Source organism: Capra hircus, chromosome 24 (genome assembly GCF_001704415.2).
Source record: "Capra hircus breed San Clemente chromosome 24, ASM170441v1, whole genome shotgun sequence".
NCBI lineage: Eukaryota > Metazoa > Chordata > Mammalia > Artiodactyla > Bovidae > Capra > Capra hircus.
This window is the reverse complement of record NC_030831.1, coordinates 22,857,466-22,877,220: the sequence shown is the minus strand read 5'-3', so window position 1 is coordinate 22,877,220 and position 19,755 is coordinate 22,857,466. Positions and strand designations below refer to the sequence as shown.

Genomic DNA, 19,755 nt, shown 5'->3' with positions numbered 1-19,755 from the left:
AACTGTAGGAAATAAACAAAGCACATAAATCAGGCTTTCAAACAGAAAAATCATTCTCCCGAAGGCTTTTTTTTTTTCTTTCCTTTTTTTTTTTTTTTTCAATGAAGAGCGTGAACACTGTATTTCCCCGGCAGAATATTTCGGTCCAAGAAGGAGGATAGTGCAGGCAGTGGGAGCGTGTGTGCGTGTGTCCGCGTGTGTATGTGTGTGTGTGTGTGTGTGTGTGTGTGTGTGTGTGCTGTGCGTGCGCGCCCGCGGAGAGAGGGGCGGGGGAGGCGGATGAGGAGGATGAGATCATAGTTTCAGGATCCTCAGGAAACCCTGGTACTGGCAGTAGCCAGGCTCTGCTGTGCCCACATGACCCACAACTCTGGCAGCGGACTCGACACTTCCAACATTATTAAATAATAAGAAAGCGGCTCCTACTCCATGCCCAAACCACCCGACAGACCGGTGGACACCTTCGAAGAGTTTGGCGAGTCGGTGACTGGGGCGTCCGTCCATTCCAAGGTGTGTGTGTGTGTGTGTGTGTGTGTGTGTGTATGCAAGGCGTTTTCTCCCTTGACAGCTGGTGAGTGGGGGAGGGCGCGGGGGTGGAGGGGGTCCAAGGGGTGGGCGCGGGGCCCGGCTGCCGCGCGCTGCCCCCCGGCCGCCCCGGGGGCCCGCCGAGCCAGCCGCCAGGCGGGAGATGCCCGGTGACGCGCAGCTCCAGCGGCGCAGGGACCGCAGCCGCCCCCGGCGCCGGGGCGCGGGCCCGGGAGGCTCGGCTGCCGCCGGAGCAAGGGCAGGCGCCGCGCACCCGGCAAAGTCGAGTGGAAGGCGGGCGGCGAGCGCGGCGGCAGGCAGGGAATCGCCCCAACGCCCACTCGCGGGGTTCCCACCTGTGCGCCCGCGCCGGCTGCCGGCGGCGCCAAGCATGTGCCGGGCGCTGCAGCCGGGACTGCGGCGCGGCGCCTCCCCGGGCGGGCGGCGGGCGGTGCCTCGGGCCCGCGGGACGGCGGGAGCGGCTGCGGCAGGAGGGCCGGCCCGAGGGCGCGGGGCCGCGCAGGTACATCTCGGCCGCCCGCCCGCCGAGGCCGGGCCGCGCGCCGCGGGTTGAGTTGTTTCTGTGGTCCCCGCTGCCCTCTCGGTGGTCCCCGCGGGCTGAGCAGCTGGGAGGTGGCTTGCTCCCCTCCGTTAAGGATGACACTCACGTGGGGAGCAGGCTGGGGGGCTACTATTGAGCTGGAAATCCGCGCCGGGGTCCTCTCCAGCCGGCGGCGTCGGCGCGTGTTGCAATGCACTGCGGTGCCCGGGCGGCGGGGTCGGGTGGGTGTGGGCGCCGGGCGCGGGGAGTGGGGCGCGGCGCGGCTGGGTGGGCACGGAGAGGAGAGAGGAGTGTCTTCGGCTTTGGGAGCCTGGAGTTTTCCTTTGGGCCGAGGGTGGACGCAAGGTTCGTTCTGGTACCGGAATGGGAGGTGGCGAGGTGTCTGTCCAAAGACCAACGCCAAGAATAGATGAGGGATGCGGGGCTGGGCTCAGTGGTACCAAGGCTCGGACTTGGAAGTAAAACTTTCCTCTTTGGTGAGCTTGAGGTTTGCCTTTGGGAAGGTAAGTGTAGGACCTGAGTGGAGGTGGAGTGGGGAGTCTTGGCTGTACTCTGGCGGTGAAATTCAACGCCATTAGGTTCACTGTTGCTCTGTTAAAAGGGTCTTTTGAGTTATGGTTCTGTTCGAGTTTGCTATTATCTGTTATGATCACTTGGGGTTTAATGAGTGGTGTTTCCTTTTGAACATATCAGTAACCTATATTATTGAAGTATGCATAATTATTCATTTCTTTTACAAAAAAAGACTTATTTTGCTTATTCCAAGGGTAGAAACTTTATGGAAAAAACAGTTCTATGAACTTTAGCTTTATTCACTCAATTCTAACACTACCATAAGGAGTGGGTAATATGAGGAAATCCAGACACAGAGCGGTGAAGTAATTTACCCAAGGTCGCAGGGCTTTAAATGTTAAAGACCAGTTGAGCCTTCGGTGAACTCTAAACCAACATATATATTTTTTTCATAAAAATAGGACTTAATTGTACTGTCTTTTTTCTTATATATTTGATATATTGACCGCATTTCTACCAAGATGAACCTCATAACTATGTTCTACGTGTTGGGGACAATTAACATTTTCCTAAATTTTAATGGCAATTATGGCAACTGTCCTTTGAGCCTTTTCCTTTTGCCAAAACTGACCGTTTCCTACAACAATTATGCTTTAAAGTAGTATTTATCAGCTAAATTAAGATTTTCAGCAGGTAAGATTTATCGCCAAAAGTCAATTATTATAAAGCAGGCACCTGAACCTATATATTTGTTTGCACTTAAATTTAAACTTCCTAAGGTATTAGTCTGTTACTTTGCTCAAAGTAGGGCCATCATTTCCTTCCGAACCCCATCTTGCAGAATTTTTGAGCAAGTTTAATCATCTTTAATTCAATCACTCTGACAAGAGCTTAGGCAGTTTTAAAAGAAGAATTATGCAATTCTCTTTCAACTCTCAGTGATTAGAAGCAGGCTATATTGCGAGGGTGTTCGTGTATGTCATGCCTTTTCACCAGTTGTATGTGCTTTAGACAAAGTTGTATAGCAGTGAAGACTGAAATTACATTTTTTCATTAGTACTAAGCTGAAATACTGTAAACGTCTCCACTTGTTCTAAATGAATCATGATGTGAAGAAAGGTCTCAGTGGGGTAAAGCCCAACTGCACGTATTTAGAGAATTATGTCTCATCTGAGTTTATCATGGAGCTCTTAATATTTGTTTTATTAGACAGATATCTCTCTTAGGTCTTCATCTGTTAGTTTTTCAAGTAAATTTAATTGCTGTTTCACATAATGAGTTTCAAAATTATTCTGACATTCACAGATTTCCTTAAGTCTGGTTTTCAGTTTCATTAAATTCAGTATACATATATCAAATCCATACTAACTCAATATTACATGTGAAAAAAGAGTAGACTCTAACTGAACTATAGGGAGACATGATCTTTGTATGTGAAAAGAATTATCTTCAGTAGTTAAACTCTTCCACATCCCAAGGTATTGTCCATCTCTATTTGGGGGTGCTAGAGAGTACTGCAGTCAGGAAAGTTGCACTCCATCAGGCACACACTTTTTTGATATTGAAATTGAACTTTCCGTGTCTGTTTATATAAAGTGTTGATGGTTATCAAGGCATAAATCCTATGGAATGTCCATATCCATATATCCTTTCTTAACTGACTCATCTGTTCCAGTTTTCCAGTTTCTGTTACTTATTTTAGAAAAAGCATTCTCTCACTACTTTTATCTCACCTGGGAGATTTGACATGACTTTTTCCTTTCAAGTCCCCTGCCTCTAGTTTCGGGAGAACTATGTTGTCTCTGCCTCTTGGGAGGCTCTTTGCTGCAGGGTCTGGGCGGAGAACTGAGGTTGCATGGTGAACGGAAAAAATGAGTGCGCCCTGCCAGCCCAGGGGCCAGACTTCAATCCAATTGTCATATACATAAATGGAGTTCCGAAAGAAGGAATGCAGTAAGAATGTGTAATAAAGGATTCCGGACAAGACAAGGAGGTTTGGAACAAGATGCATTAGAAGTCCCCTGTTTACAGAGACATAATGTATAAGGAGGGGTTTACTAAGATTTATTTTATAAATTAATTTTTATTTGGTAATATAGTTGCTTTACGATGTCGTGTTAGTTTCTACTGTATAGCAGAGTGATTCAGACATACATAATACATATGTGTGCTCATGCTCAGCCGTGACCAACTCTTTGTGACCCCTTGGACTGTAGTCCGCCAGGCTCCTCTGTCCGTCAAATTTTCCAGGCAAGAACACTGGAGTGAATTGCCATTTCCTTCTCCAACAGATACACGTATCCCCTCCCTTTTGGACTTTCTTCTCATCCAGGTCACCACACTGCGTTACGTCGAGTTCCCTGTGCTAGCCCGTGTGTTCTTACATGCTTTCCTCAGTGTTTTCTGAATTAGAGACTTGTGTCTCCCTCTAGTTACCTTTATGCATTTCTGGTCACCATTAGATACATTATTTCCCCTCATCATACACCTTTGGTCATAGAGAAAATCACAAAAATCCTTTTCACAGTACTTTTTACAGCCTGTAGAGAGCATGTACTACCCTTCCCTGGTTATTACTCTATTTTCAAAGAGATGTTTAAATTTAATGAAGGATAACCATTGTCTTTCTTTGCCTTAACAACAACTTTGAATTTTAAAGAAATAGTTGTGTGTGTGTGTATATGTGTTTGCTTGTTGTTAAAGTGGCAGGATGTCTCAAAATAGAAATGTAATTGATTTATCACACATCCGTAAGATTCTCAGAAGTTTCTGTAGGAAGAAAAGAGGCACCAGAGTAAGAGAGGTGAGCTTAAGTGTTGAGTGTGCTGAGCAAATGTGTATTAATAACGTAAAGCAAACATAATAGTAACTAAACTCATTGACTACTGTGTGCCGGACATCTTCTGTGGCTCTATATAGAGTAACTCAGGTATTCTTCACAGTAGCCAAATGAGGGCTGCCTGTATTACCATTACCCCCATTTTACAGAGGAGGAAACTGAGGCATCGAGGAGGGCAGTAATCATGGCCACTGTCACACAGGTAGAAATTCTGAATCTAATATTGATTCTTTAGTTCATGCTGTTAACTGGTAACGTGTAATATCTGGTTCATAGTTTTATTAATGCATTAAGTCCCCATCATTGTTAAAAATCATAACACCTCCTCAACTGATCATTTGGTTATTTTCCTGCAATTCAAACAAGTGAAAAAACTTATAACTTCCCTTATGTCAGTGCTTTTTGCTCCATATTTTACATGCAAATTATCTAAAGCAAGGACAGGTATTGATATATAAATGCCTAAAGCCTGGCAACTGCTGGATTATGGGAAATTTCTCATTATATATTATATATTTTTGAATTCAAAAATAGTAACTTCAGCACCATTTGAAACTATTGAAATTTCTAATATCACAGATATATACTTTGGCATTTCAAATAATTAGGTAAATATCTTTAACAGTCTGAAGTTCTATGACCGTTAGTAAACTTAAGAATTTAAAGTCATCTGTTTCATCTACCCCCAGTGTTGTTGTTCAGAGTACTGTGTACTGCAAAAGGGATATAAAATATAATATAAAAACACCTGTTGAATTACCTTGGTAAAATTTAAAAGCCCATGTTAATCTTTACATTGGGAACTTATGACATGACTCATAGTTATTTTAACTATTAGTTACTTAAAATATTAGTTATTTTAAAGTAAACTTAGTTATTTTAAGTATTATCCAGATAATAAAAACACATGGCACATGTGATTGGTAAGGTAGAGCACTAATGGGTTAGGTGTGCTAATGCATGTAAAGGTTTATGCACAGTGTTTGAAGGTATCAATCAGTGTTATTGCTCCCTGAAAGTACTGGGTCATATGTAGCTGATACGGGCTTCCCAGGTGGCGCTAGTGGTAAAGAACCCACCTGCCAATGCAGGAGACATAAGAGAGATGAGTTCAATCCCTGGGTTGAGAAAATTGCCTGGAGGAGAGGATGGTAACCCACTCCAGTATTCTGGTCTGGAGCATCCCATGGACAGAGGAGCCTAGCATGCTACAGTTCATAGTGTTACAGAGTCAGACAGGACTGAAGCAAATTAGCATGCACACATAGGCATTTGATATGATTAATGTTACTGTTAATGATGACTCACAAGTAATACTGAGTGCATATATACAAATACTCAACTATCTTCTTTGAAGTTTTTGGAAACATTCTAGGCAATGTGTACATTTTCTGTAACTCATGGAGAATGTGATACATTGTTTCTCTATATGCTCCCCACCATACAAAGCATCACAGAGTAATTAATAAAATGTTATTCCAATTTATATCATAAGGAAAGAGACTCAAAGCTTGATTGTGTGTGTGTGTATGTACTATCAGAGTGGAAGTTATCATCATATACAACAATGAATAATTCTTTAATTGTAGTTTACAGTTTGATGCCATAGTGCACTATCCTATTGCAAAGAGTTTTGTGTGTTTAAACACAAAATATGTTACTCAGTTACAATAGTTTAGGTTATTCAGTCATAGCAAACAGCTAAAATCTTGGGTACTGAAGTGAGCATAGATTTATTTCTTGCTAATGCTTTCTGCCCTGATGGCCAATAAAACACAAAATATGTTACTCAGTTGTAATAGTTTAGGTTATTCAGTGATAGCAAACAACTAAAATCTTGGGTACTGAAATGAACATAGATTTAATTCTTGCTAACGCTTTGTGCCCTGTTGGCTATTTTACATCTTCCTCACATGGTAACCCAGGCTCATAAAACCCCTGTCATCTACAGCATCCCCATCACTGATTCATCAAACACATGGAAACATGGTGGGTCACTCACAAATTCTTAAAAGGCTTCTATCAGAAGGAGCACCTGCTGCTGCTACTCATATTTTATTGGCCAGAGCAAGTCCTATGACCACTCCTAACTTGAAAGAGAAGTGCCGTTTTATCAGATAACTCAGATGGAAGTAAACTGCACTATTAGTGAACAGACCTAATTGTTCCCGGATGGATTTATCCAGTTCATGTCAATAGTTTTTATCACATAAAGATGACTTATGATTTTATATAACAATTGTGTTTTAGAATTTCAACCTAGAAAGGCAATTCCTGCATTAAACCGCCAGCAAAGGAAGTAGAGTCTAAACTTATAAAATTGATGATATCCCTCTTTGTCAGCGGGGGTTGGATTTAGTCGAGGAATGTCAATAAATCTCTGATTTGAATAAATGCAGGAGATAGCCTTTCTGACAACAAGCACAAGTCAAGAACGGTGCCAAGATCTGCAGTGTAGCTGTGTTTTCTGAACAGATTTGATAGTATCAACATGATATAGAAAACTGAACAACCACGTGTGTGTCTTTTTGTCACCTGCACCAACATGAACAGAAGTGTTAAGTGTGTTACCGTATATTGTTATAAAAAGTAATACAGGTAAACATATCAATCATACTGTATGATTATTTTACATTGACAAACATAACCTGAAAAGACAGACTATATCTAATCCATGTGTTTAATGCTATAAATTTCCTGGAAGCACTGCTATTGTTGAGTCCCATATATTTTGGTATGTTGTGTTTTCATTTTAATTTAGCTCAAGTACTAGTTTCAAAATTTCTCCTGAGATTTCCTCTTTGATCTGTGGGGTTATTTGAAGGGTGGCATTTGCTTTCCAAATGTTTGGAGATTTCTCTGTCATCTTTCTCTGTTTTGGTTAGAGAACCTTATTTCTTGCGTTATCTTTCTCCATTTTAGTCAGAGAACACACCGTGTGTGATTTCAGGCTTTTAAAATTAGTTTAGGTTTATGTTATGGCCCAGAATGTTGTCTGTCTTGGTTTATGTCCCATGGACACTTGAAAAGAGTGTGTATTTCACTGTTTTTTGATAGAGTGTTATATAAATGCTCGTTAGATCCTGTTGGTTGATGGTGCTGATAAATTCTTGTATGTCTTTACTAATTTAATGTCTAGTTGTTTTATTCGTTGTTGAAATAATTTGTGAAATTTCCAATTATAATTTTTATTTCTCTTTTCGCATCTATCAGTTTGACTATACTTTGCAGCTCTCTTGTTTGGTATATATAAATTTAGGATTGCTATGTCTTGGTATATTGATTATTTCATCATAACATGATACTCCTCTTTATATGTGATAATTTTATTTGCTTAAAGTCTACTGAATCTGATATTAATATAGACATTCCTTTTTTAAATTTGATTGATGTTTACTTGATTTTTTTTTAACTTCCTGCTTTCAACCTGCCTGTATCATTATATTGGATCTGAATTCTTTGTTCATACATTACCAGTGGGTTACATATTTTAATTGATTTTGCAAATCTCTATTTTTTCATTTGTATATTTACAGATTTACATTTTATTAAGACTGTATGTCTGCCATTTTAATTTTTGGATTTTTTTCCTCTCTGTTTTTGTTTGTTTTAGTTTCTCTGGGTTTTTTCCTTCCTATCAGTTACTTGAGCATATATAGAATTCCATTTCTATTTATCTGTAATGTTTTTAAGTGTATCTATTCATATAGACTTTTAATGAGTACTCTGAGTATTATATCATGATACATATAATTTATCACTGCCTACCACTGTTGTCATTTTTTCAATTACAGTGAAGCATAGAAACTTTACCTTTTTTTATGTATCTTTATCCTCTTCCATTAATAGTAAAATTCTCTAAACTATTTCCTCTACATACATCTGAAACTGTTACAACTTTTGTTTCAACTGTCAAACACAGGTCAGAGAGCTCAAGAGGAGCAAGAAAAATGCATGGTTTCTGCTGATATTTTCACTTACCATGTTCTTTCTTCTTGATATTCCAACATTCTTCTTTTATTGCTTTCTTTTTGTTTCTAAACCTCCCCCTAGCCTTTCTTTTAGAGCCGATAGGCCTCCTCTTGACAATATGTCTTTGTTCTCCTTCATCTAAGAATGTTTTGTTCCCCTTCATTCCTGAAGGATATTTTAACTGGATACAGGATTCTGGGTTGACAGTTCTTTTTTTTAAGCACTCAAAATATTGTGCCACTTCCTCGTGGTCTCTGAGTTTGCTAATGAGAAATCTTATTTTGTTCTAATTGGTTTTCTCCAATAGGTAAAGTGTGAGTTATCTCTTGTTCTTTTCAAGATTTTTGTTTATTTGTTCTTAGTTTTCATAAATTTGACTATGCTGAATCTTGGTTATGTACTTTTGAGGTTTTCTGTTTGGTGTTCAGATTCATGAGTCTAAAGACTTAGGGCTTTTGTCACCGTCTAAGAAATTCTCATCCGTTATTTCTTTGGGTACTTTTTGATCCCTGTCCATTTTCTTTTCTTCTCCCACGCCTCTGAGACTTGAATATGAGGTCTTTGTTATAGAGACACAATGTGTTAGTTACCTATGGCTGCTGTAACAAATTACCAAAAACATGATGCTTTACAACACATTTATTCTCTTACGGAGGGGGAGACTGGAAGTCAGAAGTCAGCTTCAATGGGCTCAAGTCAAGATGTCGGGAGGACTAGTTCCTTCTGATGGCTCCTGAGGATGGTACCTCTCTTTCGCATTTGCTAGCTTCTGGACCCACCAGTATTCTGTGACTCACAGTCTCTTTTCGTGTCACTCCAATCTCTTGCTTCTCTAATCACATCTTCCACTTCATTCTCTATGGTCAACTCTCTTTTTGCCTCCCTCTTTTAAGGATACTGTGATTACATTCAGGTCCCACCTGGATAGTCCATGATAGTCTCCCTATCTCAAGATCTTTAATTTCCATCATATCTACAAAATCCCTTTTGCTATGTAAGGTTACATTCACAGCTTCCAGGGATTACGGCCAACCTGAATATCTCTGGGATCCCACCATACATGGGTTTCTGAGGCTTTGTTGTTGGTTTTGGTTTGTTTTCTCTATTGTTTAGATGGGGTAATTCCAGTTGTTCTGCCATACAGCTAACAGATTCTTTTCTCAGTCACTTTCAGTATGTTATGGAGCCCACCCATTAAATTTTATATTTGGTTATTGATATTTTCTTCAGTTCTAAAATGTCCATTTAGTTCTTGCTTGTATGTTCCCTATTTTAGCTGACACTTTCTACTTTTTCATTTGTTCATAATTTCAAAATTTGAAGTATTTGTTTAAAAAATATTTTAAAAGCTTTGCTGCTTTAAAAACTTTGTCAGATAATTCTAACGTTTCTCTCATCTAATTATGGGCATCTATCATTGTCTTTTTATATTCAGTTTATGTAATTGATTGATGTCCTTGATTCTTGGTTTGATGAATGATTTTCAACTGAAATCTGGCCATTTTCTTATTAAGTTAAAAGACTTTGAATCTTATTTAAACCTTCTGTTTAAATAAGACCTTATTTAAACCTTTTGTTTAAATAAGATCTTATTTAAACCTTCTGTTTTAGCTAGCTCCCAGTAACATCACCCCAGTGGGTGAAATGAGAATGGTGCCACCTCATCACTGCCAGTGGGTACAGAAGTGAAGACTTCTTACCCAGTCTCCCTTGTCATGTGATATGTAATATGGAGGGGGCTCCATCTTACTGTGGGGAAGAGAATGAATTCAGGCTCCTCACTAGGTCTTCACTGGTACCTCCCTTTCTGTTTCCCATGTGGCTTCCCCTGGCAACATTAGGACAGGGAGGTAGTCACTGCTGGGCCACAATGATAGTCCTTCCTCTCCAGTAGCCTCCCATTGATACCACCCAATGGGGAGGAGGAGGGGAGACTTGGTACTGCCAGGTGGGGGTGGAAGTTCAGGTTCCCCGTATGGTCTCCATTGATAACCTAGTGGAGGTGAGTGATGGGAGTCTCATTACCACCCACTTGATAGGAATGAAAGTCCCAACTCCCTACTTGGTCTTTCGTGACATCACCTTGATGGAGGTAAGGGGAGTTGGGGTATGCTGTTTCAGCCCGGTGAGGGTGACAGTCTAGGTGCCCTACTTGGCCTTTGTTGGTATGGATGTGGTGGGGCCACATTTTTTTTTTTTCTGTCTCATATAGCTGGAAGAAAGCAATTATTCATTATAAAAGTTTATTTTTTTTGTTTGTTTTGCTTTGTTGCTCCTTTCTTGGTCCTTTGGCTGAAAGAGCATGCTTTTGGTGGCCTGCCATTTTTCATCTATGCCTTTTGGCATGTCTGGGTTTCTGGTTTTTTATTTCCTTATCTGGTAATATATGAAGCAATGCAAAAATCCAGGGAACTCACCACCATTCATTCCTTGGGCCCTGAGTTTCCCTACCTGGGTTTGCCTTCTCTCTAACTTTCAGTCTTTGTAAGTTTATTTTATGTGCCGTGTCCAGGGTTTAGGGTTGTACCTGGTGAAAGGAAGAGGGAAAAGTACTTTTGCTTCATCTTCACAGATGTCTACTCCACATTTTTTATGCAAGGGTAAATTGAAAAATATCCCTCAACATTGATTCTCAGAGGATGAAGCTCAGGGGATTACTACTGATCTGTTTCTGAATAATAACCACTTTACAGATCAGCAGGATGAGAGAGTACTTGGACAGGGATGCAAATAGGATTACAGAACATTCCATCAGTGCTGAGGTTCAGGGATCACGTGGAGGTCCTCTTACTCCTCCAAACCACAGCTTTCTCCTCTCCTGGGAAACCATGACTGCAGGGTGTAGCAAGGTTGGAAACTTTCCCCAATCTCATAGGCTGTCTTTTCTGGCAGGATTCTGGAACTATACCGTCCGAGCCCTTCCTAAATTCTCACAAAGTGTTCTTCATTCCCCGGAACATTATCCATCTGAAATGCAGTTTTCAACCAGAAAGCATGTGGTAAAATGTGGCTTAGCTAGGAAGAAAACAGAGAACCCCAAAATCCACATTTAAACTCTTAAGAAGCACCTCCCAGCGAGCACTCATGTTAATTTCATTTCATATAAAGTTATACATTAAAAATAAATGTATGGATTTTGTCAAGTTGTTTGATCACTACTCAGGAGATTAAGTTCAAGAGATGGGGCTATGAGTTTTCTGCTTGAAACCAATATTCTGAGGAAGAATAGTTGGTGGGGAGGTGATTACAAAGAACTGTCTAGGGACGTTCTCCCTAGAGACAAATCGAGTTAATGACGTTGTATTTAACGTCATTAAGGTCTCCCAGTAGTAGCGCAGTGGTTCTCAAACAGCGGTCCTCTGGCAGCATCTGCACAACCTGGGAACTCTGAATGCAGATTTCTCAGCGGTCTCTTGTGACAAGCCCTCCAGGTGCTTTCTGATCCCTCTACACCTGGAGACCGAGAACCAGAGCAGCCTCTCCAAGCACTGAAGGAAACATTTAATGTGTGCTTTTCATGATTCTTTCTTTCTTTGTTTTGGCTGCGCTGGGTTGTCATTGCTGTCCTCGGGCTTTCTCTAGTTGTGGGGAGTGGTTACCCTTCTTTGCAGTGCACGGGTTTCTCATTGTGGTGGTTTCTCTTGTTGCCAGCACGGGCTCTAGGCCCGCAGGTTTCAGTAGTTGTGGTATACAGACTTACACTACTCTGCAGCGTGTGAATCCTCCTGGACCAGGGATCAAACCCATGTCCCCTGCATTGGCAGATGGATTCTTAACCACTGGACCACCAGGGAAATCCCTTTTTCATGATTCTTAACTCATCCATTTAGGTTTTTAGAAAATCTATTTAGCATGTTTAACATTCAGCATGTTTTAAGTATACGTATATTTTTCAAGGAAATATCATAAAGAAATTAAATATTTATCACCCCAAAGGGTCTCTTTCATTGAAGATATCTCAGTGATTTGCACAATTGTTTTGTATCCTTAACCCAAACAGTCGTGACTGCTGCATGTCTCATTCCGTGATGGAAACCAAAAAATGCAGCCACGCCTACACTTCCCTGCCTTGGTTCTGCGTAGCTGCTGAGTCTCACGTTAATGGGTTTTTCTGGCTGTCTTCATGACGTGTTCTGGGGCCGACACCAGGCATGAGGATATTTGGAGGCGAGGGTGGGAGCGTCTCTGCATCCCTTGAAGAAGATTCATTTTGGGAGATCTTGTCACACAGTATTGTTAGAGACAGACACATATGCAGATGTCTGGATTCATCATTGTCATTACCACATCAGCTCCACTATGGGGGATTCACTGTTTATTGCAGGCTGGCATTTTTCTCTGGGGTCATATGAGATTAAAGGGAATCTTGGCTCCAAGGTTGTCCTTAGGAAAGAGAAGCTACATTCCTGAATAAAGAGTTTATATTTGGGGTGCAGTTACAAACCCCAGGATGGAGTAAGACAAAATCAATTAAGAAGTAAATGGTAAAAGATGAAAAAATATTTTCTGATGGTAATAAAATACAGATAGATTCCCCAGTGGCTCAGATAGCAAAGAATCTGCCTGCCATGCAGGAAACCTAGGTTTGGTCCCTGAGTCGGGAAGATTCCCTGGAGAATGAAATGGCAACAACCCACTCCAGTAATCTTGCCTGGGGAATCCCCATAGACAGAGGAGCCTGGCGGACTACAGTCCATGGAGTTGCAAAGAGTTGGATACAACTGAGCGACTAACACACTATGGCATATAGTCCTAAATACAGTTCAGTTTCATTTTATATTAGTTCACGTTTTCAATTAGCAATTCACTAAACATAGAGAACATAATAGATTTGAGTTTACTTAGACCCATGACTTTGGATGACTAATATTTTAGATTTCTGATCATCACATTTTACTATATGTAATTTTTAAATATATTTTTTGGTGTCTATAAATCATAAATTTCAGTTCCACATACCTTTTACTCCCCACACCTTTTTAAAGGTGGCTTTTTTTTCTTTTTAGAAATAAATCAGGGGGGTGGGTCGAGAACAGTTTATCTGCTTTTAATTTACAATGACCCGTTCTGGGTACTTCCCTGGTGATCTTCCAGTTAAGATTCTGTGCTTCCACCGCCAGGTGTATGGGTTCTCTCCCTGGTCAGGGAGCTAAGATTCTGCATGCTGCGTGGCCCTGCCAAAAAAAAGAAAAAAATTACTGGCACACATTCTGGGTCCAGAAAAATACTATTCTCTTACCCTTTCAACATCCCCCACTACCAGTTTTACTGTGTTTTCCATTCCTTCTGTTCCCTTTGTGCCTTCAAGCTGATTACATTTTTCATTTACTCATCCTGCTCGGGTGTTTAAATGGTGGTGCCTCAACATTGTTTTGGGGAGAAGACTTTTCCAAACCTTCATTATACAGTGTTTGTTAAATAAGACCATTTGGGCAGGTTAGAGGAGCCACTCCTTAGAAAACATATTTTGAAATGGTGCAGCAGATGTGTTCTCTCTCACACACATCCTTTATAAATAAAGGCCCCTGGCCCTGGTGGTACTAGTCAGATGTGTTCTTTCTCAGAGGGATCACTTGGTTGGCATTTTTAAATGTGGTGGTTTAATCATCACCAAAATGCTTAGGTAAGGCTTAAACATGAAGACAAATAGTTCCTCCACAATAAATGGGGGCAAGGAGAGGGGGATTCAAGAAGGGAAGTATCTTCTGCGGGCAGTCATCCAGATTTTTCCACACAGTGTTAGTTTCTATTTATACACACAAAATGTGTCAGGTGATTTTTTTTCCATATGCAGATAAATTCTGACTCTTCCTTTTAACCTAAACACTGCCCAAGTAATGTTTACCATGAGATTGCATTCAAAATAATATTTCTGCTAATGCTGCTAAACAGCTTTTAGGAAGTGATATATGAGTCAGGTTGATGTTGAATCTTTGATCAAACTATGAATCAGATTTTCAAAACCGGATAGCATTTCAAAGCATCTGACTGCTCTTTTTTGTTTTCCTCAATGTCAGGGTGGTCTGTTTGTGCATTTTTTCATTTTCTATTTTTGCTCTTCTTTTCCTTTTTTTTCTCCCCTTTATTGGCATAAGAATTCTTTTTCCTCTTATGACTTATTTTTCTAGGAGCATGTGACATAACATGCTCCTATAAATTAAATGTTCTCATTTTGTAAATACCTCTAATATTTTAGACATGAGATTGAGAGTTGGTTCATATTTTTACAGTTTGCATTCTTGAACTGACAAAAAAGATAAACATCAGTCTGCTCTGGAGTGGTTACAAAGGTGAGATAATCCCATTTTACCCAGCCACCATCATCTAAGGGGAAAAAATATAGCCCTGTGATTTCACTTGGTTGAGCATGTGGAATATGTTTTGGTTCTGATTTTAGGGTTAAGCTGGTGATTAAGGGAGGGGAGAAGGTGACATATCAGTGCTTCATTTCTTTCTTAGTCTCCATCCTTTTGTCTGCTTGTGAGTAGAGCCTAATCTGTGTCAGTTACCTTTGTTTTCTCCTACCAGTTTGTCTCCTGTCTCCATCATTTTGTTTGCTTATTTTGTTTTGCTTTTCTCTTCTCTTCCCCCACTCCATACCCCAGCTCCCATCTAGCTGAGCTGAAAGACCAGCAGGGAGACTCATCAGTTATGAAACTAGAAACCTGTGAGCCCCTGGCTTGTGCTTCTCCAAGTTCTCACCAAACCCATGGCAAGACCGTGATTTTTGGTTTTTCTTCCTCCCTGGTTCATCAGCCATTCCACATTATTCCCTTGGATTCAGTATTTTAGAATATTCTGTGTTAGAACTCACCTTTGTCATAATTAGTATTCACCATACACTGCAGAGGCTTCCCTGGTGACCCAGTGGTAAAGAACTCGCTTTCAATGCAGGAGGTGATCCCCTGGAGAAGGAAATGGCAACCCATTAGAGTATTCTTGTCTGGAAAATCTCATGGACAGAAGAGCCTGGTGGACCACAGTCCATGGGGTCGCAAAGAGTCTGACATGACTTAGTGACTAAACAACAACATGTCTTCTATATGTCTTTCTAGCTCAGTGGAGTTATGAAATGAGCCATTCATTTTTTAATCAGTCTCAGAATATGTTTCAAGGACCACCTGTATCAGAGTCATCTGAGATGTTTATTAAAGCTATGAGTGAAAGTGAAAGTGTTAATAACTCAGTCAAGTTTGAATCTTTGCAACCCCATGGACTGGAGCCTGCCAGGCTCCTCTGTCCATGGAACTCTCCAAGCAAGAATAATGGAGTGGGTTGCCATTACCTTCTCCAGGGTATCTTCCCAACCCAGGGATCAAACCCAGCTCTCCTGCATTGCAAGCAGATGATTTACCACTGAGCCACCAGAGAAGCCCCTGAACCCTATCTTACATCTCCTGAAAAAGAATCTCTTTCTGATTTTAGGATTTTGAGGCTGACACTAATTATAGGAATTAGTCCAGATCTGTGCTTACAACCCAAGGTACCTTTTATTTTTTTAATTTAATTTTTATTGGAGTATAGTTGCTTTACAATGTTGTGTTAGTTTCTGCTGTACAGCAAAGTGCATCAGCTATACATACACATATATTCCCCCTTTGTTGGATCTCCTCCCCATCGGTCACCACAGAGCACTAATTAGGGTTCCCTGAGCTGTACAGTAGGTTCTCATCAGTTATCTATTTTACACATAGTATCAATAGTGTATATATGTCAGTCCCAACCTCCCAGTTCATCTCCCTCTTTCCCCTTTGGTCTTCCTCTGTGTTTCTGTTTTGTAAATAAGATCATTTGGTAGCTCAGTGGTAAAGAATGCAAGAGACACAGGTTTGATCCCTGAGTATGGAAGATCCCGTGGAGAAGGAAACGACAACCCATTCTAGTACTCTTGCCTGGGAAATCCCATGGACAGAGGAGCCTGGTGGGTGAAAGTCCATGGGGCTGCAAAAGAGTCAGACATGACTTCGTAACTAAATAAGCCCAACAACATACTATTTTTCTAGATTCCACATATATGCATTAATATACGGTACTTCTTTTTCTGACTTCTCTCACTCTGTATAACAGTCTCTAGGTCCATCCACATCTCTCCAAAAAATCAGAATGCATGGATCCATCTCCAGGTTGTAACTTAAACAACCTGGTATGATTGTAACATGCAGCCTCTGTTATCAACCAGCAAACGAGCTATAGAAGTTGGAAGGAAAGACAGAGGTTGGTGCTGACACGGAAGCATTACTTCAGTATATTCATCACAGACCAGAGATTGACCCTCATTTATAAATTCAAAAACCAGATATTTTTCTCAAGGGCATAGTCATATTAAGTAAGCTTATGGAGACTGAGCTATAAATAAGGATGCCATTTTTAGAGTTATCATTGTGACTAGGATCAGAATGACCAGGGCATTCTTGCCCTATAGGCAAGACTCTCTCCATGGGAAGAAAAATTGTCAGAAATTTGCTCCTGGAATCTGGAGACAGAGAAAGGGAAATGAGTTGAATTAAAGGAGTGAAAACACTGGAGAATGATGAGGTGTCAGGAACTCTCCTAAACGTTTCACGTGTATGATTTCATTCACACCCTCTCAGCAGTCCTTTGTGATGGTGTTATTGGCTCTGCTTTCTCTATGAGAAAGAGTAGGAAAAGAGGGGCTACATAACTTGCTGAAGAGGAAGAGCTGAAATCCTTGCTGTGTGTGACTAAGTTATCAGTGAACTAAGAATGAAGCTACCAGATAACTTTAGAGTTGCTGGGCCTCGCCATCTGTGTTAAGAAATCAAGTGGGGACAGAATAGCTTCTAGTTGGTGGAGAAGAAGGGAATGTATCAAAGCACTGCCTGTCTGGGTAGGATGCTTTCGAGTCGTGAGCAATTAGGATGAGCAGTCCCTTTCCCACCATTGTACCTTGTGGTTTGTTTATCTGATCTCTCTGTACTTGTAATTAAGTGAAAGATCCATATGAGCAGATTCTACTCTTAATTTTTGTTTTCCTAAAGACACATCGCAGTCATGTACAAATAACTAATCATACAGCTTAATAAGGGACTTTCCCGGTGGCTCTGTGGTAAAGAATCCACCTACAGTGCAAGAGCCTCAGGAAATGTAGGTTCAATCCCTGGTCAGGAAGATGCCCTGGAGGAGGGCATGGAAAACCACTCCAGAATTCTTGCCTGGAGAATTCCATGGACACAGAAGCCTGGCAGGTTACAGTTCATAGGGTTGCAAAAAGTAGGACGCAACTGAAGCGACTTAGCACACAACGCACATCTTAATAAACAGTAATAACTGTTCGTTGCTCAGTCTTGTCCAACTCTTTGCAGCCCCATGGACTGTAGCTTGCAAGGCTCCTCTGACCATGGGATTTTCCAGGCAAGAATACTGGCCATTCCCTTTGCCAAGTGATCTTCCTGACCCAGGGATTGAACCTGGGTCTCCCACATTACAGACAGATTCTTTGCCACCTGAGCCACCAGGGAAACCCAATAAACAGTAATAAGACATATTTAAATATAGTGGGCAAGTTTGCACAAGTCAGGCTCATGGATGTCCCCAAATCCTGAGTTAATTTTGTCTCAGAAAATAGAGTGAAATTGACTAAAAACTTCGACTTGCTCCAATGCAAGCATGTTTCCTATTATTTGGGGGAGAATTTCATGGAGCTCACAGTTTCCTGTGTCTCTCTTCTGAGTTTCTGCATCTGCTGAATGCCAGATCACCACTCAGGGTTTTGCTTTCTCAGTATGTGCCAGCTTTCCCACGAGGTCCCCCTGCCGTCAACCTTCCTTGAGCCTTTACCAGCAAGTATCGCCTGTCCATCATACCTTGTGGTATCACCTGAAGTATCCTGAAGTATCACCAGTCCAGACTGTGTGTTTGGCAGATTTTGCTATAGGATTTGAATAACAGCGTTGAGTTATAGCACAGAAATGTGAGATACTTGCTAGTATTACAACTTCCTCGATCATTTCTGAAGATAGTTATACTTTGTGTTTTTACCTTAGGCTTCTGCAGCTCATTTCTTACTAGGTGAGAAATGGAGTTATTTCTAAATGTATAGATTCATCTCAAAGTGGCAGGTACACACTAATAAATCATATTTCTGTCTTCTGTTTCTGTAAATCCCTTTTCTGTTTTCCCCAGTTTATCCACTAGGAACTGTCCTATCACATTCTTTTGTTGTTGTTGAGTCATGTCCGACTCTTTGTGATCCCATGGACTGCAGTGTGTCGGGCTTTCCTGTCGCGTTCTTAGCACCTGTTGAAATGTAACCCTTACTCTCTTGGGCAGAAAAAGGAAATGCCTGCTAAGGGCAGACCCCCTAAACCCCTCAGCATATACATCTTCCATTGGTGAATCCAACAGACAGAGGGTGTAACTGCACTACATGGTCTGGGGCTGTTACTTTAAGACCATTTGAAGTCATAGATGGCAGTCATAACTCTACAATGGTGATGGTTCCACATTCACTGAAAAGTGCTTATGAGAAGCACATAATTTAAGAGTAGGAAACCCTAGGGCTCTCAGAATGGAAAAATATTGTATATCCTCGAAGAGACATCTTTCAAGAACAAAACAACTCTTTTAACTTCTTTTAGCTCAAACAACTCTTTCCAATATTAGAGATAACTAGGAACAATGCTTTAATAGACATGTTTTGTACCTTGAAGGTTATAGTTTTCCCATTTTTGCTCATTTAGTGGAAAAAGGGTAGAAATTTTCTGCTGTGATGAGAAGGAATGACATTATGGGATATAAACTAGGAAGTCAAGATAGGAAAATGATACTTTTTTTCACCATAAGATGTGGTCACTGCTATAATCAGGATGACTATAGTGAAGGCGGTTCACTTGCCAGATATGACAATCCACAGAAAACTAGAAGTTGCTTAAGATTGGTGATAAAAGTAACAGCCACTTTTTTAGATTATCATGCATTTACACAGACAGCTTTTGTAGCTCAATTTTTCAGAAGTCTTCGCCTCATATCTTTTAAAGCTGCCAGGGAGTATATTATTGTGAACTCGTTCTGTTATACTAATCACTGTATCCATGACCCCAGAAAACACTGATCAAGATGGATGCAAACCCAGAAGATAAGCGCAAAGTTTAGCCACAAATATATACTAACAGTAAAATTGACACTTGGAAAACGAAAACATTTATATGGTCAAAGCGTGTGTCATCTTCACCTAGTGACAGAGTAAGAAGAACATATAGCAGGCCTCAGAGCAAAAATAGTGTTTCACTGCTAACATCACTTTCTCTAGCAATACCTAAAATGCTACCTGAGCTCTGCCAGATGCTGAACTGACAACTGAGTGATTTGCTCTAAGTTCTCATTA

General features: G+C 40.9%; 1 protein-coding gene across 2 annotated transcripts in view; it reads left to right on the top strand.

Moving 5' to 3' along the window:
• DTNA (dystrobrevin alpha) overlaps positions 286–19,755 on the top strand; it is a 437,121-nt gene continuing 417,651 nt past the window's right edge. For both annotated transcript variants that reach the window (XM_005696994.3, XM_005696998.3), the window contains exon 1: positions 286–510. The gene's annotated coding sequence lies outside the window, so the exon portion shown is untranslated. The remainder of the gene's footprint in view (positions 511–19,755) is intronic.